The following is a 19,645-nucleotide window of genomic DNA, read 5'->3' on the forward strand; positions in this document are numbered from 1 at the left end:
ATGGATGGAAAGATGTAGAGTGATGTGGAATGATGTGAATTCATGGATGGAAAGATGTAGAGTGATGTGGAGTGATGTGGATTGATGTGGGCTAATGTGGATTGATGTATGGAATGGTGTGGATTGATGTGGAATGATGTGGATTGATGTGTGGAGTGATAAGGAAGGATGTGAAATGATGTGAAAAGATAAGGAATGATGTGGAATGATGTGGAAGGATGAGAAATGATGAGAAATGATGAGGAATGATGTGAAATAATGAGGAATGATATAGGAACATGGAAAATTTGCTTAGAATCTGTATTTGTATATGTGAAACCTATTTTTTAAAGATTGTTTTATGTCAAGTATGCTGGGGGAAGCATTTTGACTATCATATATGAAAAGAGGTCGTGGACCTAAGTGCAGAATGTTGCAACAGCTGACGGAGAGTCAAAGAAGGACGTCTCGCGTGGCAAGATCCGGCCGAGGTCTTGACCAGCCTCAGTTCAATTAAAATGGTAAGCTTTCGGTAACGGTGGATGAGAGACCAAGGAAGCGGCCTATGAGTGAAGTGCTAGGTCACCTGTGCAAAGAAACTTAGAGGGTGCTCACCATACAGTGCTCGGCCGCCAAGGATACTCACGCATGCATCGAGGAAGAAAATGGAACATTGAGTTGGAGTTGTTTTCTGAACACGAGCATGGATCTGGTTGATTGATCTAGCTAATCTTCAACAACAGATGAGTTCATGGCTCTTTTTGATAAACGGATCTTGTTGGTTGATCTAGTTGATCCTCAATGGAGAGTCCATATGGATTTTATGAGATCATACTCCTAGGTACTATGAGTTAGGAACCATGAAACGGTCCTTGAGTGAAGTCCTAGGTGAACCTAGAGGGACTGACTAGGTGGTGGACGCTCTTGTTGATGATGCCATAGGTACACTGAGGAAGGTATGACTGGAATTTGGATTTTGTGATTCAAAATTGGAAAAGTTGGAACTTGGACCTTGGAACTAGAATACTGAGGATTATGATGGAAACATTGTGGTTTTATTGCAATGCTGTTTTGGAATCAATTGAATCTAAGAAAAGGCAATTTCATATTGGGTGTGTAAGTGGTGTGTCTATTTAATTTTTACATGAGTGCCAGCTAGGGGGCTCGAGAACTCTTTTCCCTGGTCCCTGAGACAAAACATAACCAAATTTTTATAATGGATCCATCAATATAGTGGTTGGGGGGCGGTTAGCTAACCCATGGGATTGGATGGGGTTAGGTTGGATCGATGGATTCCTATAATAAAATTCAACTCTATTCAAGTTACGATAGTTGAAGTAAGTCATAGGATAATCCTTGTTCTATGGAAAAGAATCCCCCTACCTGCAGAATGCAAGAAAACATTGTTTTCCTTTGTTTTTAGCATAGAGAGAGAAAATATTCTAGAGAGAGATAATGCAATTTTGAGATATTTTTGGATACAAAGTTTCCCTTTTATCTTAAGATTAATTCCCCTGAAACAGAAGTTCAAAAAGAGTTTTCCAATGTGCATTAGAAATTAATTGAATATGTGTATTGGCCACCTTAGCCTAGGGGTGCCAAATTTTTGAAAATTTTGATTAAGGTCCAAAGAGTGATCAAAGGGGCCTACAAGATTAATCCAAGTGTTTGTATAAGAAAAATGCAAAGAATAAAAGAAAATCCACCAAAAATGAGTAAACTCTCACATAAGATGAAGAGTTGACTAGTATTGGGATTATTAGTAAAAAAATGGGACTTATTAATTAAAAAAAGAAATTTTGACACCTGAGGAAAGGGGGAGGGATCTCATGAAGAAGGCACCTAGAATCTCATCATTACTCTATTTTTAAATCAAAAAATGAGATATTTTATCTCTCCTTCAAACCAAATAAAAAAAGTGAGCCTAACTAGTCCAAAACTTGTCCAAATTGGATCAAACTGAAGATGTAAGCCTCTAGATCCCAGTTGGACTTGGTTTTGTGGCCTCCCTCACCTATAAGTAGACCCCCATTCCTTTGTATTTTCATATTTACATGCTAGTGTAATTTTTAATTTAGTGTATTTCCTTTATTTCTCTTCATTGGGCCTCCATGTGGAGTTTTGGAGCTTCAATAAACCTCTTCTTCTCTTGGAGATTACCTCTTCCCTTGGTGGCCAAGCCTCTTTCTTGAGGGCTACACAACTTTTGCAAGGTAAAGAATCAAGCAAACCAAGGGTAAGTCTAAAAAATGAAGTTTATGCTCTCTTTTTTATGTTAATCTTCTTTCTAACCTCCCTCATGCTTGGGAAGCATTTTATTTTATGGGTTTCCTCTTAAAACCAAGTTTTTCTTGATTATGATGAATTAATGTTTATGTTTAAGCTTAGGTTTATGCATAGACTAATTTTTATGTCAAAAGTGTAATTTTCAACATTATCATTTCATAGAAAATGCACGGAGGTTATGGAAAAATTTTATTACTAGAAAATGAAGGTTTATTCATAGATTAAATTTTATGCTAAAAGAGGAACTTTGAGTATTATCATTTCATAGAAAATGCGGGAAAGCTATGGCAAAATTTTTAACATTAGAAAATGAATTTTATGCATAATTAATTTTTATGCTAAAAGTTGAATTTTAAAGCATTTTCATTTCATAGAAAATGTGGGGAAGCTATGGCAAAATTTTTAGAAAATAAATCTAGATTTATGCATATTAAATTTTTATGTTAAAAGTGGAATTTTAGGCATTCTCATTTCATAGAAAATACGGAGAAGGTATGGCAGAGTTTTGAGCATTATTCATTTTTTAGAAAAATAAAGAAGGTTATGCAAAAAATTTCTAGATTCATTCAATTTATGAGAATTGTGGAAATGGTTATGAATATAGTTCATTTAGATAAAAATGGATTAGTAAGTGTGCATAAAATTTTTATGCTAAAAGAGGGATTTTCATGATTTTTTTTTTGGGAACATAGAGAAAATAAGGTGAAAATATTCATAGGTGTGCATCGAGAAAACATAGATAAAGTTTTAATCAGAAAGAGGAATTATGGGTATAATTTATTTTGTAAATCCCATGAGATCGTATGCATAATTTTTTTATTCAAAAAGAGGAATATTGAGCATATTTTATTTTGGTGGGTAAATTGAGAAAAGAATATTAAAATATTCACAGTAATGCATCAAGAAAACATGGATAAATTTTTAGTCAGAAAGAGGAATCACAAACACAATTAACTTTTGGAATTATGAAGTACACGTCTAGACTCTTGATGTAAGATTCCTCCCTCCAGCTTTTGAGGTGTAAAGATGTAAGAACCTCCCCTTTTGTTCTTGAAATTATTTCCCTCTCTGAAATAGGAGAAAGATCTTGTTTTACCTATTTTGGCCTAGAGAGACAAAATGTCTAGAGAGAGATAATCCAAAATTGAGATATCTTTGGATATAAAAATCCTCCTAGTGTCTAAAATGGTTTCCCTTTAAAGAGAAGTTCAAAAAAAACTTTCCAATGTGCATTAGGAATCAATTAAAAATGATATAAGGGACCTTAGCCTAAGGGTCTAGATTTTCAAAAAAATTTGGATTATGGTCCAATTAAGGTTTCTGTGGGCCACTAGGATTAATCCAAGTGTTGGGATGAGATAAATCCAAATAATAAAAGAAAATACCCAAAAATGAGTAAATGCTCATATAAGATGAAGATTTGACTGAGTACAAGGTTTACTAATTAAAAATTAAGAGATATTTCTAAAAAAATGAGATATTTTAGAGAAATGATGAAATTTTGACACTTTGGTAAGGAGAGGGGGACTCTTGAGGTAGGTGCCTATTGCACACATGCCGAAGGGTTTTTAATTCAAAAAATTGTGATATTTTTATCTGTCCTCTCTCCTGGATCAAACCAAATCAAAAAGGGAGCCAAACTGGTCCAAATCTTTTCCAAATTCAACCAAACTGAACCTGGAAAATTCTAGAACCTAGTTAAACTTGGTTAGTGGCCTCACTCACCTATAAATAGATCCTTAGTCTTTTGTAAAAAAAATTGTGAACTATGCCATGCCAGTATTACATTAAAATAATGATATTTTCTGTTATCCCTTAAAAATCCTCTACTTTTGGAGAACTTGGAGCTTCTCTCTCTCTTCAACAATCCTTGGAGCTTTCTTCTCAACATACTAAACCAATTGATTGGTTGGGGACTTCTTTCTAAGATAAAGAAGCAAACCAAATCAAGAGGTAAGAAGTAATTTCATGGTTTTCATTTATATTCTCAAAAGATTTCACTTCTCAACCCCTCTCAAGCTTGAGAAGTTTCAAATTAATTGTTTTCAATGCAAATCAAACTTTCTATAAGAATTCTAATGATTGATCACAAAAAAGTTAATCTTTATGCTTAATTAGAATGCTTTTTATGTAAATCTCTCTCTCTCCCAAAAGAATAGTCATTCCTATGACTAATGCTTTAGCAAATAAATGCTTCTCATTAATAAATTCTTAATTCAAAATCAATCTCTAAGCTTGTTAAGCTAGAGGTTGAGAAAATGGCTTTTTATGCTTTTAGGCTAATAAAATTATGGTAAACTTATGATTTAATTCCATAAATTGGATTTAAGTCTAAGGATAGTTATTCTATCCTAATTGTATTACAAAGTCTTATTCTTTCTAGAAATACTGAAAATTATCAGTAATAGCAGAGCGAAGGTATTTCAAAAATTTTAGAAATTAATACATAACTCATTTTTATGCATAGTGTGGAAAGAGGACTTTCTGTTATATTCTAGGATTGGATATGTTAAAAGAATGATTTTCATCAAATTCATGGGAAACTAATTTTTGGTATTTATGCATAAATATTTAGTTAAAGAAAATAGAAACTTTTGGTATTTTTATTTTATGAAAAAAGATAAATTCCCATGATAATGGAGATCCATGTAATTAAATGAAAAAAGAGAACTTTTGGTATATTAATGAATATTTAATTTAAAGAGAAATTTTACATAAATTTATTTTATGCATGAGAAAATTTAAATGATAAAAGAGGAATTCCTAGGACAATTGGAATTCAAACATTTAAATGGTAAAAGTGAAATTCTTGGCATATTTGAAATAATGGATAATTTTATTTAAATTTAAAGATAAATTTTAGATATATTTATTTTATGCATGAGAAAATTTAAATGATAAAAGAAGAACTCCCATGACAATTGGAATTCAATCATTTAAATGGTAAAAGTGAAATTCTTGGCATATTTGTATTAATGGATGTTTTTATTTAAATTCAAAGAGGGATTTTAGATAAAATTATTTTATGGTAAAAGAGGAATTCCCATGACATTTGAAATTTAATAAATTAAATGAAAAAAGAGGAATTCCCATGATATTTGAGATCCAAGAAATTAAATGGAAAAAGAGGATTTTTTAGCATAATTCAAATTATGAGTATTTACCAAAAGTGGAATTTTGAGCTTTATTGGGAAATATGGGTAGAATTGATTTTTGTAAATCCTATGAATCTTTTACTCAAAAGAAGAATATTTAATATATTTCACTTGAGAAATTTTAGAAAGAATATGAAAATATGCGTCAAGAAAAAGTACCTTTAACTAGGCCAAGCAATTGGTAGAAATTTAGAGAAGTCCCATCGGTATCGAAAATAGAAAATGTTACTAAATGTGAATAAGATGTGAATGCGATGTGATAAGATGTGAGTGGATGTGATAAGATGTGATGTGATGTAAATGGGTGTGGATATGGATGTGATAAGATGTGGTGTGATGTAAATGAATGTGGATGGGATGTGAGGTGATGTGAATGGATGTCGATGTGAATGAAGAGATGAGAATGAGATGTGGGGATATGTGAAAGGATGTGGATGTGGATGTGGATGTGATGTGATATAAATAGATGTGCATGTGGATGAGATGTGATGTGATGTAAAAGGATGTGGATGTGAATGTGATGAGATGTGGATGAAATGTGATGTGATGTGAATATATGTGGATGTGAATGTGAATAGATGTGAATGAGATGTGATGATATGTATGGGTGTGATGTGATGTAAATGGACGAGAATAAGATGTAAAGTAATAGATGTGAATGTGAATGAATGGATGGATGTGGATAGACGTACATGTGAATGACTGGATGGATGTGGATGAATGAGATTGGATGTGTAAGGATCTGATGAGATGTGGATAGATGTGGATGTGAGGTTGTGTGGATGTTATGAATGAGATATGATGTGGATAGATGTGGACATGATGTAATGTGGATGGAATGAATGAGATGTGATGTGGACGTGATGTAATGGGGGTAGAATGTATGTGATGGAATTGATATGCAATGAATATGATACATGTGAATAGACGCGATAGGATGTGAATAGATGTGAATGTGACGTGATATAAATAGATGTGAATGTGACCTGATGTAAATAGATGTGAATGGATGAGATGTGACAAGAATGGAATGGATGTGAATGTGACGTGATGTAAATAGATGTGAATGCATGAGATGTGAGGAGAATGTATGTGATGTGATGTGATGTGAATAGATGTGATGTGATGTGATGTGAATCAGGATAGATGTGAATGGATGAGATGTGATGTGAATGGATGTGATGCGATGTGGATCAGGGTAGATGTTGATGGATGTGATGTGAATCGGGATAGATGTGAATGGATGTGATGTGAATCGGGATAGATGTGAATGTATGAGATGTGATGTGAATAGATGTGATGTGATGTGATGTGGATCGGAGTAGATGTGAATGGATGAGATGTGATGTGAATGGATGAGATGTGATGACAATGGTGGATATGAGTGATGTGATGTGGATTGGGATAGATGTGAATGGATTAGATGTGATGTGAATCGATGTGATGTGATGTGAATCGATGTGATGTGAATCGATGTGATGTGATGTGGATATGGGTAGATGTGAATGGATGAGATGTAATATGATGTGATGTGGATATGGGTAGATGTGAATGGATGAGATGTAATATGATGTGAATGGATGATGATATGATTGTATGAGAATGGATGAAGCACGATAGGAATACATATGATTGGATGTGGATTAAGAAAAGTAAATTGACGTAGAAGAATGTGGAATAACAAGAAATTATGTGGAACAATGTGGAAAGATGAGAGTTTGTTAGAAACTCTATTTATGACCTGTTTTTAAATGACTATTTTATGTCAAGAATGATAGGAAAGCATTTTGACCATCTTGTGAATGAGGTCATTGGAGGATGTCTCACATAGCAAGGTCGGCCGAGCCTCGGTCGATTTAAATGGTGAGCTTCCGGTATGGTGGATGAGGGACCAAGGAAGCGGCCTATGAGTGAAGCACTAGGTGACTTGCAAAGGATCCTAGAGGGTACTAACCATACGGTACTCGGGCTCTGGGTCGCTGAAGATACCCATGCATGTGTTGAGGAAGAAAATAGAACAAGGTGTTAGAGTTATCTTCTGAACTCGGGCATGGATTTGGTTGATTTACCTTGTTGGTCCTCAACGGATGAGTCCATGGATCTTTTTATATGGATCTGTTGGTTGATCTTGCTGATCTTCAATGGAGAGTCCATATGGTTTTTTATAAGTGAATATATTTCTGGGTACTATGAGCTAGGAACTATTGAAAAGGCCCCTGCGTGAACAGGTGGTGAGCGTTCTGGTTGCCAATGATGCCATAGTAGGCACACCAATGAAGGAATGATTGGAAATTAGAATTCAACTAGATATTTTGGAGAATTATGATCAGTGATACCATGGTTTCATTAAAAGATTGTTTTAAAAACAGCTGAATCTGTGAAAAAGGCAATCTCATATTGGTGTGTAAGTGGTGTGACTATCGCTTGAAGCCTCGGCTAGGGGGCTTGGGAACTCTTTTTCCTAGTACTTTGGGGCAAAACTTACCCAAGTTCCTAAATGGATCCTATCACTACAGTTGTTGGGCGGTTGGCTAGCCCATGGGATTGAGGCTGGACTAATGGATCCCTAAAATGAGACTCAATTCTGTTATGTTATGATAGATGAAGTAAATCCCGGATAGTCCTTGTTCTATGGAAAAGAATCAACTGCTGTGCCTCTTGACGAGGAAAAAAGTGTTGGTCTCTATTATCCAAGTGCAAGTCTCTTCCTTGATCTTACCATGTGACTTACTGGTTCGGTCAGATCAGTTTGGTTAGTTTAGGCTCTTAACTATGTTAGAATAAAAATATCCGGAAGGAATCGCTTGTGCTTTCTGGGTTAGGAAACCTTTTTCGGGTTTGGTTTTGGAATAAACCAAGGGTTTGGTTTTGGATATCCATGGGTGAGGCCTCGAGTGAGAGACTCTGCCCTGTACAAGAAGTGCTACTTACACTACTAGCACCCCCTATTCATTGCGCAGAAGGGGCAGGGATCTTTCAGCTAGTATCAGAGCGCATTGGCTAAAGTGGATCAACCGAGAAGCAAGAAATGTCAAGAATTTATGTATTGGTAAAAGATTATATTGTGTGATGAAATTCATACAAATTGATATTCAAAATAAAAAGTCATAAATTGGTAATTGGGTCTTTAGATGGAATTACCACAATTGTATGGAATCCTTAACTTGCTTGAGGCCTAGATATGATGGTATTTACCTTATAACTTCAAGGACTGTGACTACCCGTATATACCGTGGGTATAACTGTAACTCTTTACTAACAATATATACGAGTAAATCTAAGACCTTGAAGTTATAAGCAAAAATACTATCTAGAGAAATTGAGATATCTTTGGATATAAAAATCCTCCTAGTGTCTAAAATAGTTTCCCTTGAAATAGAAGTTCAAAATGAACTTTCCAATGTGCATAAGGAATCAATTAAAAATGTAAGGGACCTTAGCCTAAGGGTCTAGATTTTCAGAAATTTCTGGATTATGGTCCAATTAAGGTTCCTATGGGCCAGTAGGATTAATCCAAGTGTTGGGATGAGATAAATCCAAAGAATAAAAGAAAATACCCAAAAATGAGTAAATGCTCACATAAGATGAAGATTTGAATTAGTACAAGGTTTATTAGTTAAAAATTAAGAGATATTACTAAAAAATGAGATGTTTTGGAGAGATGATGAGTTTTTGACACCTTTGTATAAGGAGAGGGGGACTCTTGAGGTAGATGCCTATTTTACACATGCGAAAGGGTTTTCAATTCAAAAAAATTGTGATATTTTTATCTCTCCTCTCTCCTGGATCAACCAAATCAAAAAGGGAGCCAAACTGGTCCAAATCTTGTCCAAATTCAGTCAAACTGAACCTGGAAAATTCTAAAACCTAGTTGGACTTGATTAGTGGCCTCCCTCACCTATAAATAGATCCTTAGTCTTTTGTAAAAAAAATTATGAATTATACCATGCCAGTATTACATTTAAATAATGATATTTTCTATTATCCCTTAAAAATCCTCTACTTTTGGAAAACTTGGAGCTTCTCTCTCTCTTCAACAATCCTTGGAGCTTTCTTCTCAACATACTAAACCAATTGATTGGTTGGGGGCTTCCTTCTAAGATAAAGAAGCAAGACAAATCAAGAGGTAAGAAGTAATTTCATGGTTTTCATTAATATTGATTGGTTGGGGGCTTCCTTCTAAGATAAAGAAGCAAGACAAATCAAGAGGTAAGAAGTAGTTTCATGGTTTTCATTAATATTCTCAAAAGATTCCACTTTTCAACCCCTCTCAAGCTTGAAAAGTTTCAAATTAATTGTTTTCAATGCAAATCAAGCTTTCTATAAGAATTCTAATGATTGATCACAAAAAAGTTAATCTTTATGCTTAATTAGAATGCTTTTTATGTATATATCGCTCTCTCCCAAAAGAATAGTCATTCCTATGACTAATGCTTTAGCAAATGATTGCTTCTCATTGATAAATTCTTAATTCAAAATCAATCGCTAAGCTTGTTAAGCTAGAGGTTAAGAAAATAGCTTTTTATGCTTTTATGCCAATAAAATTATGATAAACTTATGATTTAATTTCATAAATTAGATTTAAGTCTAAGGATAGTTAGTCTATCCTAATTGTATTACAAAGTCTTATTCTTTCTAGAAATATTAAAAATTATCAGTAATAGCAAACAAAGCTATGGTAAAATTTTTAGAAATTAATACATAACTTATTTCTATGCATAATGTGAAAAGAGGACTTCCTACCATATTCTAGGATTAGACATCCTATGCTAAAAGAATGATTTTCATCAAATTCATGGGAAATTAATTTTTAGTATTTATGCATAAATAATTAATTAAAGGAAAGAGAAATTTTTGGTATTTTTCTTTTTTTCAAAAGAGGAATTATCATGATAATGGAGATCCATGTAATTAAATGGAAAATGACAAATTTTGGTATATTAATGAATATTTAATTTAAAGAGAAATTTTAGATAGATTTATTTTATGCATGAGAAAATGTAAATGATAAAAGAGGAATCCCCACGACAATTGGAATTCAATAATTTAAATAGTAAAAGTGGAATTCTTGGCATATTTGAGTTAATGGATATTTTTATTTAAATTTCAAGAGAAATTTAAGATAAATTTATTTTATGCATGAGAAAATTTAAATGATAAAAGAGGAATTCCCATTGGAATTCAATCATTTAAATGGTAAAAGTGAAATTCTTGGCATATTTGAATTAATGGACATTTTTATTTAAATTTAAAGAGAAATTTTAGATAAATTTATTTTATGCATGAGAAAATTTAAATGATAAAAGAGGAATTCCCATGACAATTGAAATTCAATCATTTAAATGGTAAAAGTGAAACTCTTGGCATATTTGAATTAATGGATATTTTTATTTAAATTTAAAGAGAAATTTTAGATAAAATTATTTTATGATAAAAGAGGAATTCCCATGACATTTGGAATTTAATCAATTAAATGAAAAAATAGAAATTCCCATGATATTTGAAATCCTAGAAATTAAATGGAAAAAGAGGAATTTTTAGCATAATTCAAATTATGAGTATTTATCAAAAGTGAAATTTTGAGCATTATTGGAAAATATGGGTAGAATTGATTTTTGTAAATCCCATGAATCTTTTACTCAAAAGAAGAATATTGAATATATTTCACTTGAGAAATTTGAGAAAGAATATGAAAATATGCGTCGAGAAAAAGTACCTTTATTGAAAATAGAAAATGTTACTAAAGCGATGTGAATAAGATGTGAGTCGATGTGAGTCGATGTGAATAAGATGTGATACGATGTGAGTCGATGTGATAAGATGTGATGTGATGTAAATGGATGTGGATATGGATGTGATAAGATATGGTGTGTTGTAAATGAATGTGGATGGGATGTGAGGTGATGTAAATGGATGTGGATGTGAATGAAGAGATGAGAATGAGATGTGAGGATATGTGAAAGGATGTGATGTGATGTAAATGGATGTGGATGTGGATGTGATGTAAATGTAAATGGATGTGGATGTGGATGTGATAAGATGTGATGTGATATAAATAGACGTAGATGTGGATGAGATGTGATGTGATGTAAAGGGATGTGGATGTGAATGTGATGAGATGTGGTTGAAATGTGATGTGATGTGAATATATACTTGAATTCTTGAAAGGATCAAGGATCCAAAAAGGAGACCAGAAACTTGGACTTAATTGAATTGAGTCGCAAATTTAACTAAGCCAAGTAATGGCCAATGTGGATGTGTATGTGAAAAAATGTGATGTGAATGTGTATGTGAAGAATGGATGTGAATGAGTATGTTTAAGAATGAATATAGATGTGTATGTGAAAGAATGTGATGTGATGGAAAGAGATGTTATGTGTCATAAATATATGTGGATGTGAAGTGATGGATATGAATGTATAGATAGATGTGAGAAGTCGTACATGTGAACGATTGGATGGATGTGGATGAATGAGATGAGATGTGTATGAATGAGATATGATGTGGATAGACGTGATGTGATATAATGGTGATGAGAATGAATGTGATGGATATGAATGAATGAATGTGAATGTGATGGATATGAATGAATGTGAATGTGATGGATATGAATGAATGTGATGTGATGGGATGTGAATCGGGATAGATGTGAATGAATGAGATGTGAGGTAAAATGAATGCGATGTGATGTGGTCTGAATGGATGAGATGTGAATGAATGTGATGTGATGAGATGTGGATATGGGTAGATATGAGTGGATGAGATCTAATGCTGATAAATGAGAAAAGATGTGATAAAATGGAAAATGATGTGATGAGAATGGGAATACATATGAAATAAATGAGAATTGATGTGGAACAATGTGGAAAGACGAGAGTTCATTATAGAAACTATATTTATGACTTGTTTTTAAATGACTGTTTTATGTCAAGAATGTTGGGGAAGCATTTTGATCATCTTGTGAAATGAGGTCATGGAGACCTAATCTGATAAAGTTGCAACAGCTGATGGAGAGTCAATGGAGGATGTCTCGCATAGTAAGGTCGGCCGAGGTCTAGCCTCCGTTTAATTAAAATGGTGAGCTTTCGATACGGTGGATGAGGGACCAAGGAAGAGGCATATGAGTGAAGCGCTAGGTCACCTGTGAAGGATCCTAGAGGGTGCTGACCATACGGTGCTTGGGCTCTAGGTCGTCGGCATGGACGATACCCACACGTGTGTCGAGGAAGATATTAGAACAAGGAGTAAGAGTTTTTTTCTGAATTGGGGCATGGATCTGGTTGATTGACCTTGCTGGTCCTCAACGGATGAGTCCATGGCTCTTTTATATGGATCCGTTGGTTGATCTTGGTGATCTTCAACGAAGATTCCATTTTGATATGTGAATATATTGCCGGTTACTATGAGCTAGAAACTATCGAAAAGGCCCCTGAGTGGACAGGTGGTGAGTGTTCTGGTTTTGCCATTAATGCCATAGGTACATCGATGAAGGAAAAATTGGAAATTAGGATTCAACCAGATATTTTGAAGGATTATGATCAGTGACACTATGGTTTCATTAAATGATTGTTTTAAAGACAATTGATTTTGTGAAAAAGGCAATTTCATATTGGGTGTGTATGTGGTGTGACTAATTTTAAGTTTGCATGAATATCCGACTAGGGGGCATGGGAACTCTTTTCACTGGTACCCAAGACAAAAACCTAACCAAATTCTTAATTGGATCCCATTACTACATTGGTTGGTGGGCGGTTGGCTAACCCACGGGACTGGATGGGGTTAGGCTAGACTGATGGATCCCAAAAATTGGGACTCAATTCTGTTATAGTACGATAGATGAAATAAATCTTAGATAAAAATTGTTCTATGGAAAAGAATCAACGACTCTGCCTTTCAATGAGGAAAAAAGCATTGGACTCTATGATCCAAGTGTAATCTTTTCCTTGATCTGACTATGGGACTTACGGGGTCGGTCAGATCAGTTCAATTAGTTAAGGCTTTGATCACGTTAGAGTAAATTTATCCTGGAGGAATCGCCCATGCTTTCCGGGTGAGGGAAGTTTTTCAAGGTTTGGTTTTGGAAGAACCAAGGGATTAGTCTCTTGTACGGATATCCGTGGGCAAAGCCCTGAGTGAGGGACCCTTCCTTGTGCAAGTAGTGCTATTTCTACTGCTAGCACCCCTGAATTTGTTGCGCGATGGTGGGGACAAGGATCCCACAATCATGTCTTATGCAATGGGAGCTGAAACTCCAAGAGGATGGAAGAAACAAAGGTGTTTCCGCGGCAACAACGGTGCCAAAAATGTTATGGGATACCAAACCTCCAAAAGGGAACTCAACACATTCACCTAAAGGATGAGAAATAGATCACAACTATTGTAGAGCACTTACCAATGCTTCGAACTTGAGTCCTTTAAGGCCTCCAAGCTCGCTTGTTAAGCTCCAACCTCTAACCTCCACCTCCACACTGTCACCGTAAAGTCGCTTGTATCGTTGCATAAGGCAATCACTCTCTCTCTCTCACTCTCTCACACAAGCATGAATCATACAAGCATTCATGAGATTATACTCCTAGGTACTATGAGCTAGGGACTATTGAAAAGGCCCCTAAGTGAGCAAGTGGTGAGCGTTCTGGTTTGCCAATGATGCCATAGGTACGCTGAGGAAGGAATGAATGGGATATAGATTTTATGGAGAAAGCTTGACTATATTCTTGGGTACTATGGGCTAGGAACTATTGAAAATGCCCCTGAGTGAGCATGCGCGATGAGCGTCTTCTGGTTGCCGATGATGCCATAGGTACGCTGAGAAAGGAATGATTGCAAATTGGATTAGGAACTAGAATACTGAGGATTATGATGGAAACACTGTGGTTTTATTGCAATGCTGTTTTGGGAAATAGTTGAGTCTAAGAAAAGGCAATTTCATCTTAGGTGCGTAAGTGGTGTGTCTATTTAATTTTTGCATGAGTACCAACTAGGGGGCCTCGGAACTCTTTTCCCCGGTACCCAGGACAAAACATAACCAAATTTTAATAATGGATCTTATCAATACAGTGGTTGGGTGGGTGGCTAACCCATGGGATTGGATGGAGTTAGGCTGGATCGATGGATTCCTATAGTAAAATTCAATTCTCTTGAAGTTACGATAGTTGAAGTAAGTCAAAGGATAATCCTTGTTCTATGGTGGTCTCTATGAACCAAGTGCAGGTCCTCCCTTGATCTGGCCATGTGACCCGCGAGTTCGGTCGGAATGCAAAGGATAGTTAAGGCTCTTGACTACATTAGAATATTTTCCTGGAGGAATCGCCTATGCTTTTTGGACGAGGGAAGTTTTTTCTAGGTTCGATTTTGGAAGAGCCGCCGGATTAGTCTATTGTCCGGACATTCGTGGTGGGCAAGGCCCAGAGTGGGAAGCTTTGTTCTGCATGTGAGGTTGCTAATTTCACTGCTAGCTCTCTAGAATTCGATGTGTAGAGAGGGCAAGGATCTCACATTCTTGTCTCTCCACAACCAACTATAGCGATTGGAGGAATAAACTATGCATAGAAAAAATGGAAGTTGGTATATGAGCTTACAAATTTTGTACCACAAAGAGAAAATAAATAAGAGAATATTTATATACCTGTAATATCTCTTGCCAAAAGTTATGATAGTTGAAGTAAGTCACAGGATAATCCTTGTTCTATGGTGGTCTCTATGAACCAAGTGCAGGTTCCTCACTTGATCCGGCCATGTGACCCGTGGGTTCGGTCGAAATGCAAAGGTGACTACATTGGAAGATTTTCCTAGAGGAATCGCCTATGCTTTTTGGATGAGGGAAGTTTTTTCTGGGTTCGGTTTTGGAAGAACGGCCGGATTAGTCTATTGTCCGGACATTCGTGGTGGGCAAGGCCGGGAGTGGGAAGCTTTGTTCTGCACGTGAGGTTGCTATTTCCACTGCTAGTTCTCTAGAATTCGATGTGTAGAGAGGGCAGGGATCTCACATTCTTGTCCCTCCACAACCAAATATAGCAATTGGAGGAATAAACTATCCATAGAAAAAATGGAAGTTGATATATGAGCTTACAAATTTTGTACCACAAAGAGAAAATGAATAAGAGAATATTTATATACCTGTAATATCTCTTGCCAATCATGTCTCTCTTGAGGCCATATAATTGTTCCTCTCTTTTTGTTTTGGTCTTTGTGAAGGCACCTTTAAATGAAGGCATTACTTCTGTTGCTGTACAAAAAGAAGGCACCTTTAAATGAATGCATTACTTCTGTTGGTGTACAAAAAGAAGCAATCAGACTTTTCACCTTATTGTGCTCCCTCTTGGTTATACCCATCATGCCTTTGGTAGGACTATTTTTCCACTCTCACTTTCAATTGGCCATGCACTTTGAAGGAGTCCAATGTTTTGTAAGCCATCCCTTGCATCCTTTGTATCTATTTTATCAATTAAATGGTCCCAAATATTTGTTGCCACATTCTTGAAGATATGCATGGGATCTAAAAGATCATTGAGCTTCATGTCACACCAATTTGGAAGTCGAAAGAAGATTAAGTGTCTAAACATCCCATTTGGTGGTGGATTACGAGTGCTTCTCCATGCCTCAAACTAATCTCTACCTCTCATCACAAGCAGTGAGACATCATGTGGCACATACTTGGGATGTGGCACATACTTGGGATGTGAAGCACGGAGAAATCGATGATGTTTGTCATACACCACCTTCTTAAGTGTAGAGGGTCTTTTCGAAAACAATTAATGGTCCGCAAACCAGACATGCATGATTTTTGGAGGTTGCCAAACCTATTTTAAAATTGAGATAGAGATATAAACTTAAAGTTTAGAGGCTCAAGCCTTATGCATATAAGGTTCAAGTAGGTATCAGAGCACTCTGAGAATATAGTCATGCATCATCCAAGGCGAAACTTCTTTCACCTCCTTCTCACGCCTATTTATTGGTGGCCTTGAAACATCATGTACTTTGATACCTTGCTATAGTGTCTCAAGATCCTCAATCAAAGGCTCGAGATACACATCCATGTAGCAAATCATCCCTATAGTAGCTCTCCCCACATTGTAGACATTGTGTTGCATCTTTATTAATGCCTCTAAATAGCATGCAATCATTGGAACATGCATGTATTTTTGTGTAATCCATATGTGAGATCCCTATTCGCACCGCGCAACGGATTCGGGGTACTAGCAGCGGAAGTCGCACTTCTTGCACGAGGCAGGGTCCCACACTCGGGGCCTCGTCCATGGATATCCGGACAAAAGACTAATCCGTCGGTTTTTCCAAAACTGAACTCGGAAAAACTTCCCTTATCCGGAAAGCACGGGCGATTCCTCCAGGATAACTTTTACTCTAACGTGGTCAAGACCATTTCTGATCAAGCTGATCCGACTGCATCTATAAAGATACTTGGTCAGATCAAGGAAGAATCTTGCACTTGGATCATTGGGATCAACACTTTTTTCCCCATCAAGAGGCATAGCCATTGATTCCTATCCATAGAACAATTACTATCCGGGATTTACTTTATCTATCGTAGTAATAGAATTTGAGTCTCGATTTACGGATCCATCAGTCCAGCCTAACCCCATCCAGTCCCATGGGTTAGCCAACCTCCCAACCACTGTAGTGATGGGATCCAATTAAGAATTTGGTTAGGTTTTGTCCCGGGTACCAAGGAAAAGAGTTCCAAGGCCCCCTAGCCGGAAGTTTATGCAAAAATAAAACTAGTCACACCACTTACACACCCAATATGAAATTGCCTTTTCACAGATTAAACCAATTTTAAAACAGTCCTTTAGTAAAACCATAGTATCACTGATCACAATCTTCCAAATTATCCGGTTGATTCTTAATTTTCCATCATTCCTTCATTAGAGTATCTATGGCATCATTGGCAACTAGAACTGTAAGATTCCTCCCCCAACCCCCTTTTTGATGTCTAGTATCTTCCCCCGTAATCAATCCCTCTTCAGAAATATAAAGACCTTGTTTCTAACTGTTTTAACCTAGAGAGAGAAAATATTCTAGAGAGAGAATATTCAGATTTTGAATATTTTGGATAGAAAAATATCTCTTATAATTCAAATGAGTTTCCCTGAAACAAAAATTTAAAAAGAATTTTCCAATGTGCAATTAGAATTAATTGGAAATAGGTATAAAGAACCTTAGCCTAAGGGTCTAGATTTTCAAAAATCTTTAGACTATGGTCCAATTAAGGTTTCTATGGGCCAATAGCATCAATCCATGTGTAGGGAGGAGATGAATCCAAATTGTAAAAAGAAAATACCCAAAAATGAGTAAATGCTCACATGAGGTGAAGAGTTGAAAATGTACAAGGTTTATTAGTAAATAAACACATATGTAAGGAAGGGGAGTTCTTTAAAGGAGGTGCATATTTCACATAAGATGAAGAGTTGAAAATGTACAAGGTTTATTAGTAAATAAACACATATGTAAGGAAGGGGAGTTCTTTAAAGGAGGTGCATATTTCACATAAGATGAAGAGTTGAAAATGTACAAGGTTTATTAGTAAATAAACACATATGTAAGGAAGGGGAGTTCTTTAAAGGAGGTGCATATTTCACATAAGATGAAGAGTTGAAAATGTACAAGGTTTATTAGTAAAAAAAACTATGACACATATGTAAGGAAGAGGAGTTATTTAAAGGAGGTGCATATTTCACATAAGATGAAGAGTTGAAAATGTACAAGGTTTATTAGTAAAAAAACTATGAGCAATACAATTTTGACACATATGTAAGGAAGGGGAATTCTTTAAAGGAGGTGCATATTTCACATGCTTGAATGGGTTTTAAACTCATAAAAATTGAGATATTTCATCTCTCCTCTCTCCTCATTCAAGTCTAGTTCCAGAAAGTTAGCTTAACTGACCTAAAAATGGTCAAAAAGTGACCAAACTGACTTAGAAAATTCTAGAATCAGTTTGTTTGGTTAGGAGCTCAAATTTTCCTATAAATAGAAGCCTCCCCTTGTTGAAAAAAAACATAGTCTCTTATGCTTTGTTACTCTACTCCACCTAAGCCAAAATATATAGTCTCTTATGCTTTGTTACTCTACTCCACCTAAGCCAAAATATATAGTCTCTTATGCTTTGTTACTCTACTCCACCTAAGCCAAAATATATAGTCTCTTATGCTTTGTTACTCTACTCCACCTAAGCCAAAATATATAGTGTCTTATGCTTTGTTACTCTACTCCACCTAAGCCAAATTAGATAGTGTCTTATGCTTTGTTACTCTACTCCACCTAAGCCAAAATATATAGTGTCTTATGCTTTGTTACTCTACTCCACCTAAGCCAAAAGATATGGTGTCTTATGCTTTGTTACTCTACTCCACCTAAGCCAAAACATATAGTGTCTTATGCTTTGTTACTCTACTCCTCCTAAGCCAAAATATATAGTGTCTTATGCTTTATTACTCTACTCCACCTAAGCCAAAATATAGAGTGTCTTAGGCATTGTTACTCTACTCTACCTAAGCCAAGAACTGTGAATTCTTTAATAATTCACTAGTTTTTGATACTCTCTCTTTCTTCAATCCCCATTGGTGGCTCCATCAACACACTAAACCAATTGATTGGTTGGGGGCCTCTACCGTGAATAAAGAATCAAGCAAATCATAAGGTAAGTATATTGAATTTCGATCTTTTCTATGATTTCTCAATGATTCTCTCTTCTCAATCCCTCTCAAGCTTGAGAAGTTTAATTGGTATGGTTTTTTTTTAAATGCTAATGAAGTTAATTGGTGAATAGTAGTGAAGAGTTACATAATTTAATAAATGCTATAGAAGTTAATTTCCACTTATATTTAAATTCTAATGGTTTTTATAATTTCTCTCTCTCACTCAAGAAATGGTCATACTCATGACCCATTCTCAATCCAAATGAAGCTTTTCATAAAGCTTTTCCTTAATCCAAGATTAAGCTATTCTTGAGGCCAAATTAATGGCTTTTTGCTATGCTTTTAGTTTATGCACATTGATGATTCAATCCATTATGGATTGATGACCCAATTAGAGACCATTCTAATTGTTTTCTTAATGATCCAATTAGAGACCATTATGGATTGATGATCCAATTAGAGACCATTCTAATTGTTTTCTTAATGATCCAATTAGAGACCATTATGAATTGATGATCCAATTAGAGACCATTCTAATTGTTTTCTTAATGATCCAATTAGAGACCATTA

The sequence above is a fragment of the Cibotium barometz genome, chromosome 50, assembly GCF_041138505.1.
Source record: "Cibotium barometz isolate CiBa-2024 chromosome 50, ASM4113850v1, whole genome shotgun sequence".
Classification (NCBI taxonomy): Eukaryota; Viridiplantae; Streptophyta; class Polypodiopsida; order Cyatheales; family Cibotiaceae; genus Cibotium; species Cibotium barometz.